The sequence below is a fragment of the Lathamus discolor genome, unplaced genomic scaffold, assembly GCF_037157495.1.
Source record: "Lathamus discolor isolate bLatDis1 unplaced genomic scaffold, bLatDis1.hap1 Scaffold_61, whole genome shotgun sequence".
Classification (NCBI taxonomy): domain Eukaryota; kingdom Metazoa; phylum Chordata; class Aves; order Psittaciformes; family Psittacidae; genus Lathamus; species Lathamus discolor.
In genome coordinates, this window is record NW_027069380.1 from 177,243 (window position 1) to 191,145 (window position 13,903).

Consider the following 13,903-nt stretch of genomic DNA (forward strand, 5'->3'; position numbering starts at 1 on the left):
TTTCCCGTTGTTCTTTATATTTTATCACACACCTTCAAGCACACACCTCTCTCCCGGGACCTATTGTAGAAGGCAACTGCTATGCCGATGCTTTAAGGACCCCTGCACTGGTCCCGAATACCTTAATGAAGGCACGGCTGTCACATGATTTTTACTACCAAAACGCTGCTGTTGCAGTGACAGTTTCACCTGTCCCAAGCACAGGCACGATCTTGCCACAGTTGTCAGAATTTTTGGTTGCACCCTTCATATGGAGTCAACCCTCGCGGTCTGCATTCACTCGACCTTTGGCAGACAGATGTTACTCATTTCCCAGCCTTTGGCCTACTGAAATACATTCATGTTTCCTTAGATACTCACTCTAACCTCCTCTTTGCCAGCCCACTTGCTGTGGAAATGGCCCGCCATGTTTGCCAGCATTGGACACAGGCCTTTGCCTTTATGGGCACGCCAAGCTGTGTGAAAACTGACAATGGCCCGGCATACACATCCCATAAAGTTGCTGCCTTTTTATCTGCCTGGGGCATTGAACATGTCACAGGCATCCCACACAATCCCACTGGGCAAGCGCTTATTGAACGCGCCTTTGGGACCCTTAAAAACATGTTATTAAAACAAGAAGGGGGAAGCAAGGGCTATAACACCCCCCAAGAACGCATAGCAAAGGCACTATATGTTTTAAAGTTTTTGAATCGCTGGCAAGACGACCAGCCGCTGGTGGAAAAGCAACCTTGGAAGTAATTCACGGCCCAGCTCCAGTTACAATAAAAATTTTAGAATCCGGTCAATGGGAAGGGCCATATCCTTTAATAACTTGGGGAAGGGTTATGCTTGTGTCTCCACAGGTACCCGATATCAATGGATCCCTGCTCGATGGTCCAATCGGCACTCAGATCCCCTGAGCCATAAATCTGAGCGTGTACATGCCGATTCATCAATGGTTTGGAACTGACTCCTGGGAATTACATAACATTGGCTACTCGCTCCTCAGGGAACCAGCAAGCGGAACTACCACCTACACCAGTGCTTTCCACACCGGGGTAGCACATCCATTAGCAAAAATGAGGTTTATTGTGACATGTGCTGTTGTGTGCATTTCTGCGATTGCTTTATCACACCCCAGAGCCATTTGGAAACCAATAGCGGAGCAGCGAAATATTTGGGTGACCATGGTGAATGTTAGCGGGCAGGACACCATCTGTCTCTCGGTGTCATCCGCGAGCAACCCCTTTCGGACCTGTTTGCTAGGTCTTCCCAATACCAATCGCATAGAATTACTGTGGAACGCAACACTTCATGTACCCCCAGGTGTGCAGTAAATGGTATGACCATTGAGATGGATGGATACCGTAGCTACCCCATCTCCACAGTGAGCCACAAGAAACAGAGCTGCTAGGATCTGTAAAATGGATTACTGGCTGTTCTTCAACTATTCTGAAACTAACATGTCGCGGGGGGGGGTGGTCACTGTTAATGCTAGTATGCCAGTGTATCATAATAATTCTGTCTCGTGTAATTATACCAGTCCCAATATATCTAAACCCCTAAATAAACCAGTAGGTCTTTCTGCTGGTATATTTTTATATTTCAGAACTCTCCAATGACGCTGCTGTACTTGTCCCTGGGCCTGGTGCAGCTGCCGGTGCTTGCCGGCTCTCCCACCACCAGCTTCTCTTTCCCTGGGTGCAGCTCTTCCCCCTCTGCCTTGCTGGGAAATGCTGCCTGGACTCCTGCATCTTCCTGGGGCTCGGCGGGCGGCTGCCAGGGGATGCTCTTGGCCGTCGCGGGGCTGTGCTCGGCCGCGGGGCTCAGCTCCTCCGCCGCCTCCTCCTGCTGCTCCTTCCTGGCCTCCGGCCCCGCTCCCGCTGCCGCCTGGTCCCCGGGGACGTTCTCCCGGGCAGCTTCGGCCACCGCCGGCTCCTGGGGCCGCTCCCCCTCAGCTCCCCCCAGCCTCATGAAGACGGAGGCGAGGACAAGGGCCAGGACGGTGAAGAGCAGCGGGACGGCCACGTACAGTTCCACGGCCACGTCCATCCCACCCTGCTGCTGGAGCCCGCCCGTATTACAAGTCATTGCCGCAAAGTACAGTGAAACAAGAACCTTAGCCCAAGTCCCACACTTGATAAACACTAACACAGCAAATACCGACTCTAAGTAAGATACAACATTCTGAAACTGTGAGATCAAAAGGAACAACTTTGAGAGCCAATAAATCAGCATTGTGACGAGTGACTATTGATCTAAAACAATGCATGCTTATCACAAATATGATTAGACACACTCTTGTCAGATTTGTCGTTATCTCAACCCCCTCGTGCCCCACGTTGGGCACCAAAAGTCAAAACACAGCACTGCACCAGCTACCAGGAAGGAGAAAACAACTGCTATTGCTGAACCCAGGACAGTATCCACCCCTTATTCCATGCCATTCACGTCACGCTCAAATCCCACATTTTCAATATACCATCACTCTTATCTCAGTGCACTCTTATTTTAGTGTATGGACCAGTCCCTATAAAGCTGCTGAGTCCATCTGCTCCATGATGTCAGGCTCCATCTCTTGTAACAGTCTCTCAGAGCAGGAGAGGCTGTGTGCAGTGCTCACACTCGTGAATAACCTGGTCAATAGTGTCCGTTGCTAAGTGGAAATCCCATCCCATCCCATTCCATCCCATCCCATCCCATGCCATCTCCTCTCCTCTCCTCTCCTCTCCTCTCCTCTCCTCTCCTCTCCTCTCCTCTCCTCTCCTCTCCTCTCCTCTCCTCTCCTCTCCTCTCTTCTCTCCTCTTCTGTCCTCGCTTCCCCTCATCATATGCTGTAGAATATGATATTGTACCCTATAACATATTATAGCATCTCAGGACATATCATGCCATATCAAAGCATAAGATAGCTTACCTTGTATCATATTATATAACATATTATGTTTTATCATGTTATATCATGTTACATGATTTTATATTGTCATATCATAATTTCATTTCCAATTCATTGCATTTAGTTTCATTTCATCCTCGTAATTTTCTCTCCTCTCCAAAAATATTATGTTCGATAGTATTGTATCGTATTGTATTATATCATCTTATCATACCATATTTGATCATATCAAAATTTATTATATAACATCTGATCATATCACACCATACTCTACCATACCTTAATATCATATATTATATGATAGTATATCATATCATAGCGTATCATAAATACCATTCCGTACTGTACCGTATCATACCATATCATATAATGTGGTTAATCTAATTTCATTTTCATTTCATTTCCATTTCATGTCCATTTGATGTCATTTCAATTTTATTTCAGTTCATCTTCCTCATCTCATAGCGTATGCTGTATCATATCATATACTGTATTATGTTTGATCATGTTAGATCATGCTACATCATGTTATAGCATCATGTCGTATCATATAATATAATCTCATTTCATTTCCATTTCATTGCATTTGATTTCTTCTCCTCGTCATTTTCTCTCCTCCTCCTCTCTCCATAAATATACCATTTCCTATCATATTATATCATATAATTTCAATTAATTTAAATTCATTTTATGTTATTTAATTTCATTTCATGTCCATTTGATGTGATTTCATTGAATTTCATTTCATCCTTCTCATCCCTTCCTGTCTCGTCTCGTCTCGTCTCTTCTCTTCTCTTCTCTTCTCTTCTCTTCTCTTCTCTTCTCTTCTCTTCTCTTCTCTTCTCTTCTCTTCTCTTCTCTTCTCTTCTCTTCTCTTTTCTCTTCTCTTCTCTTCTCTTCTCTTCTCTTCTCTTCTCTTCTCTTCTCTTCTCTTCTCTTTTCTCTTCTCTTCTCTTTTCTCTTCTCTTCTCTTCTCTTCTTTTCTCGTCTCCTCTCCTCCCTCTCCTCTCCTCTCCTCTCCTCTCCTCTCCTCTCCTCTCCTCTCCTCTCCTCTCCTCTCTTCTTTTCTCCTCTCCTCTCCTCTCCTCTCCTCTCCTCTCCTCTCCTCTCCTCTCCTCTCCTCTCCTCTCCTCTCCTCTGCTTTTCTCTTCTCTTTTCTCTTCTCCTCTAATCTCCTCTCCTCTCCTCTCCTCTCTCCTCTCCTCTCCTCTCCTCTCCTCTCCTCTCCTCTCCTCTCCTCTCCTCTCCTCTCCTCCTCCCCTCCTCTCCTCTCCTCTCTCCCTCCTCTCCTCTCCCCTCTTCTCCTCTCCTCTCCCCTCCCCTCTCCTCTCCTCTCCTCTCCTCTCCTCTCCTCTCCTCTCCTCTCCTCTCCTCTCCTCTCCTCTCCTCTCCTCTCCTCTCCTCTCCTCTCCTCTCCTCTCCTCTCCTCTCCTCTCCTCTCCTCTCCCTCTCCTCTCCTCTTCTTTTCTCCTCTCCTCTTCCCTTCCCTTCCCTTCCCTTCCCTTCCCTTCCCTTCCCTTCCCTTCCCTTCCCTTCCCTTCCCTTCCCTTCCCTTCCCTTCCTTCCCTTCCCTTCCCTTCCCTTCCCTTCCTTCCCTTCCCTTCCCTTCCCTTCCCTCCCTTCCCTTCCCTTCCCTTCCCTTCTCTCATTTATCTCCTCTTATCTCCTACCTCATATCTCTTATCACTTATCATCCCATAGCATCTCAACGCATCTCATCGCATTGCATCTCATCGCATCCTCGCATCCCATCCCACCCAGTCTCACTCCATCCCATCTCACCCCACCTCATTGATCCCAATCCCATTCTGTCCTGCCCCTTCCCAAACCTTCCCACATCCCAAACCTACCCCATCCCCTTGTGACCGAATTGAACTGCATGTGGACTGTCCATGGATTGACTGATTGCTGTGAGGAACTGGACTGGGACTCTTGACTGTTCAATTGGACATGATTAAAGAAGCTGTTTGTAATAAATTGATTTGTGTTTGGGCCCTATGAGGGTTTCAATGGTTCAATGCTGCTCTTCACAATGGGGTTTCAGCATTACAAATGGGAAACTAATAGGAGATGAGGCTTATGGGATCTATGTGCACCCCGTGAAGCTCAAAGGGGGGAATCGTAAGCTGTAAATCAAAACCACGCTTCATTGCTAGCTGTAGATTGGGACCTCTTCTGTTGAGAGCAAGATGAGGCTGGTTCTTCAAGGTAATGAACATTTCAGAACCAACTGAAGGAAAGTCCCTCTCCAGCATCCTTGTAACCCCTCTTCACACACTGGAAGCTGCTCGAAGGTCCCTTCTCCAGCCCCAACGTTCACAGCCTCTCAGTAGCTTCCTTCAAGGGGCTTCCATCACCTGCAGCAGCTCTGCTGGTGCAACACCCTCTATGGCCAGCACAGACATACGGGGCCTGATGCCCACCCTGCAGCTCTGCCACTCCCCCAGACCCACAGCTTCCGTGTCTTCACGTGAGGGTTTTGGTTCACCTCAGTCCCAGGCATCTGCATCACTCCCAACATTCCCACTCCCCCAGTAGCCCTGGTGCCCTTAAAGCATCCCATAACCCATCTGGTACCCAGAAACACACCCTGCCCCAGCCATCTCCATCCATCCCAGTAGCCCTAAGCCACTCCAAAACCAGATGGTACCTCAAAAGCCAACCAAACCCAGGCATCTCCATCCCTTCCAATCCACATGGTACCCCTAAACCACCCCAAAATCCACTCTGTACCCCAAACCCAACCAACCCCAGGCATCTCCAACTCTTCCAATCCCCGTGCTAGCCCTAAACCACCCCAAAACTGCATGGTACCCCAAAACACAACCACAGGCATCTCCATCCCTCCCAACACTGCTGGTACCCCTAAGTGACCCCAAACCCCATCTTTATTGAGCCCCATAAGGAAGGGTCCCCACAACGCAGCATGTTGGGGTGCAAGGATGCTGCTTTGGGTGACAGCCCCAGCTCATGGCCCTGCAGCAGGTTCTCCCACAGCTTCAGTCTAGAACCCAGCCGGGTCACCATGGCAACGGGTCAAAACAGGGCCCTTTGTGACCTCATTTGTCTCACCCTACTTGAGCGCTTTGGTCAGGGGAGCAGACAGTGACAGGAAAGAGCGGGAGGAAGGAGCCATTGGGTTGCTTCTGAGCTCAAGCCCTGTTGCGTTTGGTCCAAGCTTTCCCCTTCGCTACCCTGATTCCTTTCCTGCATCCTGTGGGATGATGGAGAGACCCCCCAGAACCCCCTGGCAGGCTTGGGAGAGGGATGAGGCTCCTGAGGGGAGCATCTCTTCACTGGAGTCCTGTGAGGAATCCCTGGTCGTGCCATTGAGGACTGGTGAGTGTTGGTCTGGGAGCAGGACAAGGGGAGATGGGTTCAGTCTCGAAGAAGGGAAGTTCCACTTGGATAGAAGGAAGTAGTTCCCTATGGAAGGGGTGAGGCACTGGCACAGGGTGGATGCTCCATCCACGGACAGGTTGGATACAACCTTGGTTACATTGGATCATAGAGGTATAGGATGGGTTGGGTTGGAAAACCCAATGGATGATCTCCGGGTCCTTTCCAACCCAACCCATTCTATGATTCCATGACTTTATGACCAGCACCACTTTCCTTGGATGCTGGCGGGGGTCAGATCTTCCTCTGCTCTCCAAACCTCCCCTCTTCCTCCATTAGATGCCAGCTGGCTACCCGTGTACACACTGGAGCAGGATGACGTGGAGCGCATCGAGGCCTTTGTCAACACACCAACCACGGTGAGCACGGCCATTACGATGGTCATGGGTGCTGTTGGGTGCTGCCCTCACTGCTAGTGCTCCAGTACCCCTGTCCCCTCTCATACTCCCTGTTTGTGCCTCCATCCCCACTGGTTTCAGTCTGAGCATGAAAAGGTTGGATTCCTTGAGAGCGTTTGTTCCGTGCTGATCACCGCCAGGTTCTGTGACTTGCAACAGGGCCTGGATGTCTTCTGCCATAAGAACCACCTCGCAGAGACCATCCAGGTGAAGGGACCCCCATGGGGATGCTATGGGGCAAAGGCCTCCAGCACCCAGTGAGGGCAGCATTGGTGGACTCCCAGGTCCCTTATCCCCATTGTGCTCTATAGACACTGCTCCAAGAGCAGCCCATGGACCAGCTGTGCACGGAGGTGCAGCATCTTGCCATGGATGCGATAGCAGAACTGAGGTACTAACGGCACATCCCTCCTGGGGTCCCCATTGCTCCAATCACCAGCATCCAACAGGAGCCTTCTTCCCTTTGCAGCTCAGTGAAGTCAGGGCTTGCGGACCAAGGGAGACACCTCTTAGAGACCTGCTGCAAGAGCGTCTTCTTCCTGCCTCCAAACGAGGAGTTTTCAGACCTGGATACCTACTACTATGTCCGGGTAAGGTGCTCCAGGAGCCAGCAGCTTCCTTTGGAGCACTGGGGCTGCAGGATGCCCATGGTTGAAGCTCTCTTGGTACCCAAAGGGCTCCGTTCTGTCCCTGCAGGCACTGCAGTCCATGGATAACATGCTCCAAAGTCTGGTGCTCAACTCTCCTGACCCCAGGGGCGGTGAGGAGCTGCAGAGCATCCTGCAGGTCTGGCCTGTGCTGAGCGGGGTTCACAGGGGCTGCTCCTCACCCACAGGGCCCCCCCAGAGCCATGGGGCCCCCTCCTCTGGGTAACCCAAGGCCCTCCTGGAGCATGGGGCTGCAGGGGGTGGCGGCTGCTGCCCACAGAGCTCAGGGCAGGGACCCCACATCAGGAGGCTGAGCCCGCCTGGGATGGGGTCTTTGCTGCCTCCTGGTATCATGGGCCGAGACCAGGCTGCTGGGGCCCATGGACTGGTTCCCTTGCCCTGAACTGGTGCATAAAGAGGTCTTTGTAGGAGGAGCTTGTCTATTATAGATATAAGTATATATGTATGTATATGTGTGTGTGTATATATGTATGCGTATACACGTGTGTGTATGTATATGTGTATATTTGTATCTACTTATATATTTAGATATATTTATATCTACTTATATCTAAGTAGATGTATTTATACCTATATCTATATAATTTCTATTTGTATCTATTTCTATTTCTATACAGATATCTATAATACTGAAAATTTAATAATAATATATTGATGAACATTAGTATTAATATTAATACTTAAATCTATATTAATATTACTATTTTAATACTGATATTAATATATGTCTATAGGTAGACATTTATATTGTTTAATGTCTATATTAGTATTTTCATTTTTACTTATCTATATCTATATCTAACCCTAGATTTATTTATATTTATATGTGTTAATATTCGTATTTATATTTACGTTAATATTTATAATTTTTTATATATATATGTTTATATATCTATAATTATAATTATTTTCCTATGATATTTAGACCTACCCTATATCTATTTAGCTCTATGGCTCTATTCCTGTTCACATGTGTTTACACGTACCGCGCAGCCCTAGGAGCACAGAGCGGGTTGGGCTGGAAAGGACCCAAAGCCCCTGCAGCCCCAGGGCAGGGGCAGCGCTGAGGCACTGATTTTCCCCGCCAGCTCCAGCCCAGCCCAGCCCTGGAAGCGGGGCCGTGCCTTGGTCCTTGCGGCCGGGGCATCCCCCACAGTGAGGGGACCAAGCCCTCACCCCCTGCACCCCTTCCCGTGCCACTGCCTCCATCCCTGCCCACCCCGCGGTGATGCTCAGCGGGAGCTGCACTGGAAGCGGGGAGGGTCCAGCCCCTGCCGCAGCTCCGGGGCTCACCCGCGCCTTCTCCCCCTGCCCAGCTCCTGCTGCACTTCAGTGGCTCCCCCAGCCCCGTCGTGAGGGAGAGGGCCCTGGGCAGGATCGTGGCCCTGACCCAGCTGCTGTGGCACCACCGCACGCGGAGGGTAAGGACCCGGCAGGACCAGGGCGGGCGGCAGCAACTCCTGCACCGGGAGACGGGGACCTGCAGAGCATCCTGGGTCTGCCTGCTCCTGCTCCTGCCCCTGCTCCTGCTCCTGCCCCTGCCCCCTGCTCCTTCTCCTGCTCCTGCTCCTCCTCCTTCTCCTTCTCCTGCTCCTGCTCCTCCTCCTGCTCCTGCTCCTGCTCCTGCTCCTGCCCCTGCTCCTGTTCCTGCTTTTTCTCCTTCTCCTGCTCCATCCTGCTTCCGCTCCTGCTCTTTCTCCTCCTCCTTCTTCTGCTCTTGCTCCTCCGCCTGCTCCTTCTCCTTCTCCTGCTCCTGCTCCTTTCTTCTTCCCCTTCCCCTTTTCCTTTCTTCTTCTTTCTTCTTTCTTTCTCCTTCAGATTCTTCTGCTCCTTCTTCTTTCGCCTTCCTTCTTCTTCTTTCGCCTTCTCCTTCTTCTCCTCTCTCTCTTCACATTTCTTCTTCATTCTTCTTTCTTCTTTTGTTGTCCTTCAGGTTCTTCTTCTGGTCCTTGTCCTTCTCCTCCTCCTCCTCTTCCTCCTCCTTCTTGTCCTCCGTCTCCTTCTCCTTCTCTTCTTTCTCCTTCTCCTTCACCTTCTCCTTTTCCTCGTCCTCCTACTTCTCCTCCTGCTCCTCCTCTTTCCCCTTCTCCTCCTCTTTCTCCTTTCTTTCCTCCTTGTTCTTTGGGTTCTTCACCTTTTGTTCCTGTTCTTTCTCCCTCCCCAGGACCTGTGCCCGACCTGGAGGAGCCCCTTCAGCCACATCCCCTCAGAGGAGCTCCAGGTCCCGCTCCTGGGCCGGCTCCTGGGCTACCTCCTCCTCTTCCGCTTTGCCAAAGACGGGACGAGCTCCCCGGCCCTGAATGCTCTTTACGGCCTCCATCAGTACCTCCTGCGGCAGAAAGGTACAGGAAGCCATGATGGGCTCCCACCAACCTCTCCCGTTGGCTCCCTCTGTCCCATTGTCTCCCCTCTGTCCCACTGACTCCCCTGTGTCCCATTGAATCTCCCGTATCCCTTTGTCTCCCTTGTGTCCCACTGACTCCTCTGTGTCCCACTGACTCCCCTGTGTCCCATTGAGTCTCCCGTATCCCGTTGTCTCCCCTGTGTCCCACTGACTGCCCTGTGTCCCATTGAATCTCCCGTATCCCTTTGTCTCCCTTGTATCCCACTGACTCCTCTGTGTCCCACTGACTCCCCTGTGTCCCATTGAGTCTCCCGTATCCCGTTGTCTCCCCTGTGTCCCACTGACTGCCCTGTGTCCCATTGAATCTCCTGTATCCCATTGGATCTCCTGTGTCCCACTGACTCTCCTGTGTCCCATTGACTCCCCTGTATCCCATTGACTTTCCTATATCCCATAGAATCTCCTGTATCCCATTGACTCTCCTTTACCCAATTGACGCCCATATCCATTGACTCCCCTGTATCCCATTGACTCCCCTGTATCCCATTGACTCTCCTGTGTCCCCCTTGCTCTTCAGAAAGGCCAAAGCCTCAGCATGAAGTGGAAGAGCTCAGCTGGTATACAGATATCAGCCCCCAATACCTCACCATGGTAATGGAGCTGCCCCAATTGCTGGACACTATGGTGGGATGCTTCCCCAAGCAGGGACAACGCAGCTCCCATGCTCCCAACCTTCCTCCCATAGAGGTTTGCAGGCTATCTTTATCAACGGGAGAGGACAGAAATCGTCTGCGTGGTCATCGAGGCCATGAAGGACTCGAGCATCTTCGACAGGAGGGTGGCAGAGGACATCCTGGAGCTGGTCATGAGCGACCTCGACTTCTGGCTGACGGAGGTGGGTGCCCCATGGCTGCGTTCCCATCCCCTTCAGTCCTTCCTCCTCCATCCCAAACCTAGGAGGGGTCTTAGGTACCCAAAGCAGCAGAGACGGATGGGGAACATGGTCCCAGCACCATCCTCGCCCGTGCTCCCGCTTCCAGATGCCGAGCGTCGTGAGGAGCATCCATGAATGCCTGCGGCATAGCAGCAGGGAAGCGACGCGGCGAAGGATGGACACGCTCCTCGTACCGATGGCCATCAAGCACCCGAGGGCATTGACGATCAGCATGGTCCTCAACACGCCCTTGAGAGACAGGTACCAGCCTTGAGGGCTTGGTCCCTATGGCCACCAGGCCCAAGGACCCACAGCAACAGACGACCTTAAGGCCCTTTCTATGACGCTGAGGAGCGGGTCCCTGCATCCCACCCCATGGCATTGGGGCTGGAACTGGATGACCTCAACGCCCTTCCCAGGATGCTGTGACATCCCTAAGGAGTGGGTCCCTCCATCTCAATGTGTGGCATTGGAGTTTTAATTGGATGATCTTAAGGCCCTTTCCATGATGCTCTGACATCCCTGAGGAGCAGGTCCCTGCATCTGACCCCATGGGGAGCACCACCGCTAACCCTCACAGTGCATCCCATGGGATGCATGGACCACGCTGACTCAGCGCCCTGCCTTCCAGCACTGACATAGAGATGTGGAAGATGGTCCTTACCATATCCAAGACATTGGAGGCCCTACGGGAGCTGCTGAGGATGCTCCAGGACACCCGGGATACTTCCATCCACACCTTGGTTGTGAGTCCCAAAGGGCCCTGATGGCCTCCCATGAGCCCTGCAGGCTCGATGGGGTCTCAATGCCTGTGTTTGCCTTAGACCATGGCCTCCGGTGCTGGTGGTGCTGAGGGCGCTGAGGAACCGCAGAGCCTGGTGACAGTGTCCGTGCTGCTGGAATGCCTCTTGAAGCTGTCGGAGAATCCTGACTTGGTGAGTGGGGCATGGGCATGGGTCAGGACATGGGCATGGGGCAGGGCATGGCCATGGAGAGCCCTTCTGGCTATGGGGTAGGACACGGGCATGGGGGAGGGCATGGCCATGGGGGACCCTCTTGGCCGTGGGACACGGGGAGTCCTCTTGACCATGGGGCAGGGCATGGCCATAGGGATGCCTCTTGGCCATGACCTTGGTGACCACAGCCTTAGGTCAAGGCTTCCCCACAAGAGCCCCAATCTCTTCCTGCAGGCAAGGAAACTGCAGCGGCTCCTGCCCCACATCATGGGCAGTATCCAGAATGCCAATGAGGAGCTCAGGATAAAGGCCCTGATGATCCTATGGAATGTGATGTGTTACCTACCAAGGGCAGAGGCCAGCCCCATTGCCGTGGGGCTGGTGCGGGACCTCCGGCCCCACTTTGATGGAGTAAGAGCTGCGTGGGCCCCATGCAGTGATTTGGAGCTCACATGGGGATGGCTCCAGGGCTTCGCATCCCATCAGGATCTGACCCACATCCTCCCTTTTCCTCCTTGCCTCCAGGGATGCAGCCAGCTCCGAGAGCTCTCCATCCGCCTGCTCCGGTTCCTCCTGGAGCTGGTGCTTGGCTGTGACAGGGGGAGGATGCGGAGCAAAACCTGGGATCTGCTGCTCCCACTCTTCTTCCACATGAGCGACCAAAGCCGCAGAGTGGCTGAGGTATGGCTTTCCCCACCCCCGCCCCATATCCCACATTCCTGAGGGTGGGATCATCCCCAAGGTGCCGTCTCCCATCCCATCCTGTGCAGGCTTCCCGGGAAGCTCTCCTTGCTGCGGTGACGCTCCTGGGATGGGAAGAGCTCCAGCGCCTATTGGAGAGAAGGCAGATGTGGAGGGTTGCGGAGTGCTTGGTATGGGCCATGTATCCATACCTGTTCCCACTGGAACCCCTTGGACCGCTCTGCCCATCACACATTGGGATGGGAAAGGGAGCGTTGGGAGTGCTCCAGCCAATGGGGGGTTCCGTAGCATCCCATTCCCTCTGCAGGTGGAGCGGAGCAGGAAGAGGACTAAGGGATACCTGTACCAGAGCCTGCAGTACCTGCAGGCTGCTCAGGTCCCCCTGCAAGAGGCAGCCGTCAGGTTCATTGGTGAGCCCCTGCGGTCCCCATCCCGGCCCCCACTGCTGCATCCCTGATGGATGCTGATGGATCCCAATGGATGCTGATGGATCCCAATGGATCCCTGTGCCCAGGACTGGCTGCACGGCCCCTAAGAGGGAAAAGCCCAAGGAAGCTGGAGGAGATCTGCAGAGGTGAGGAGGGAGCAGGGGCTGGGGGGATGCTGGGAGCTATGGAGGAGCTCATCCCGGGTCTTTGGATCACAGCCCTGGAAGCGCTGCTGCATGAGGGCAATCCCGGCCTCCGTTCCCTGGCGGCACAGACCATGCTCATCCTCAGGAGTGCACCAGAGCGGCGGAGCCTGGGACGCCGCCTGCAGGCGCTCTGCTGCTGGGAATGGCACAGTTTTCCTTAGGGAAAAGGATGGCGGAGAAAAACACAGACCAACGTGCTCCACAGACCGAAGGGCAGCGCCTCCACCGCCCCATTCCCTGCTCTCCATCTCCATCAATAGCATCCGGGCAGTACGGCCACCAACCCTGATTCCCTGTTATCCCGTAATGAAGATGCAGTGATTCCTTCCGAGCTTCCCTGCTTCCATGGGTCAGCAAAGGGGGTGCCACTGTGGAAGGAAACGGTGCTTCCAAAGGAATTTGGTCCATTATAACGACAAAAGTCACGCATCAGCATCGCAATCCCCCCACCTCGCTTCCATTGAGCGCACCCGGGTACCCCGGTGCGGTCCCCATTGCTCCTCCACTTGGTACTACCCACTGGATAAAGCCACGCCTCCCAAGCAGGCACAGCCAATCAGAGCCTGCCCCATCCAGATTTGCCACCCCCCACTCCTGTGGGCGGGCTCATCGGGCATGAAACAGAGGGGTCACTCCCCCCAGTACCCAAAATTTGGTAGCCAATGCCTCAAAATAGGGGACACCCCCCCAAAATGGGATTCCAGCACCCAAAAATGGCTTGGACCCGCCTCCCCAGACACTCAAACTGGTCGCGACCACCCTTTTTTACCCCTCCCTTGTGGAACAAAGGACAATGGGGAGGTGGGGGTGGGCAGCAGCTTTATTCCCATCAGCATCAAAACGGGAGGGGAGGGCATTAAATAAGAGCATGGGGAAGTAGAAAACAATATACACAATTTGGGGGGGGAATGATTTTGTGGGGGGCAATGCGGGGATCACATGGAGGCCCCTCCCCCAGCCGTGGAGAGAATGGGTAGATAAAGGCACGAT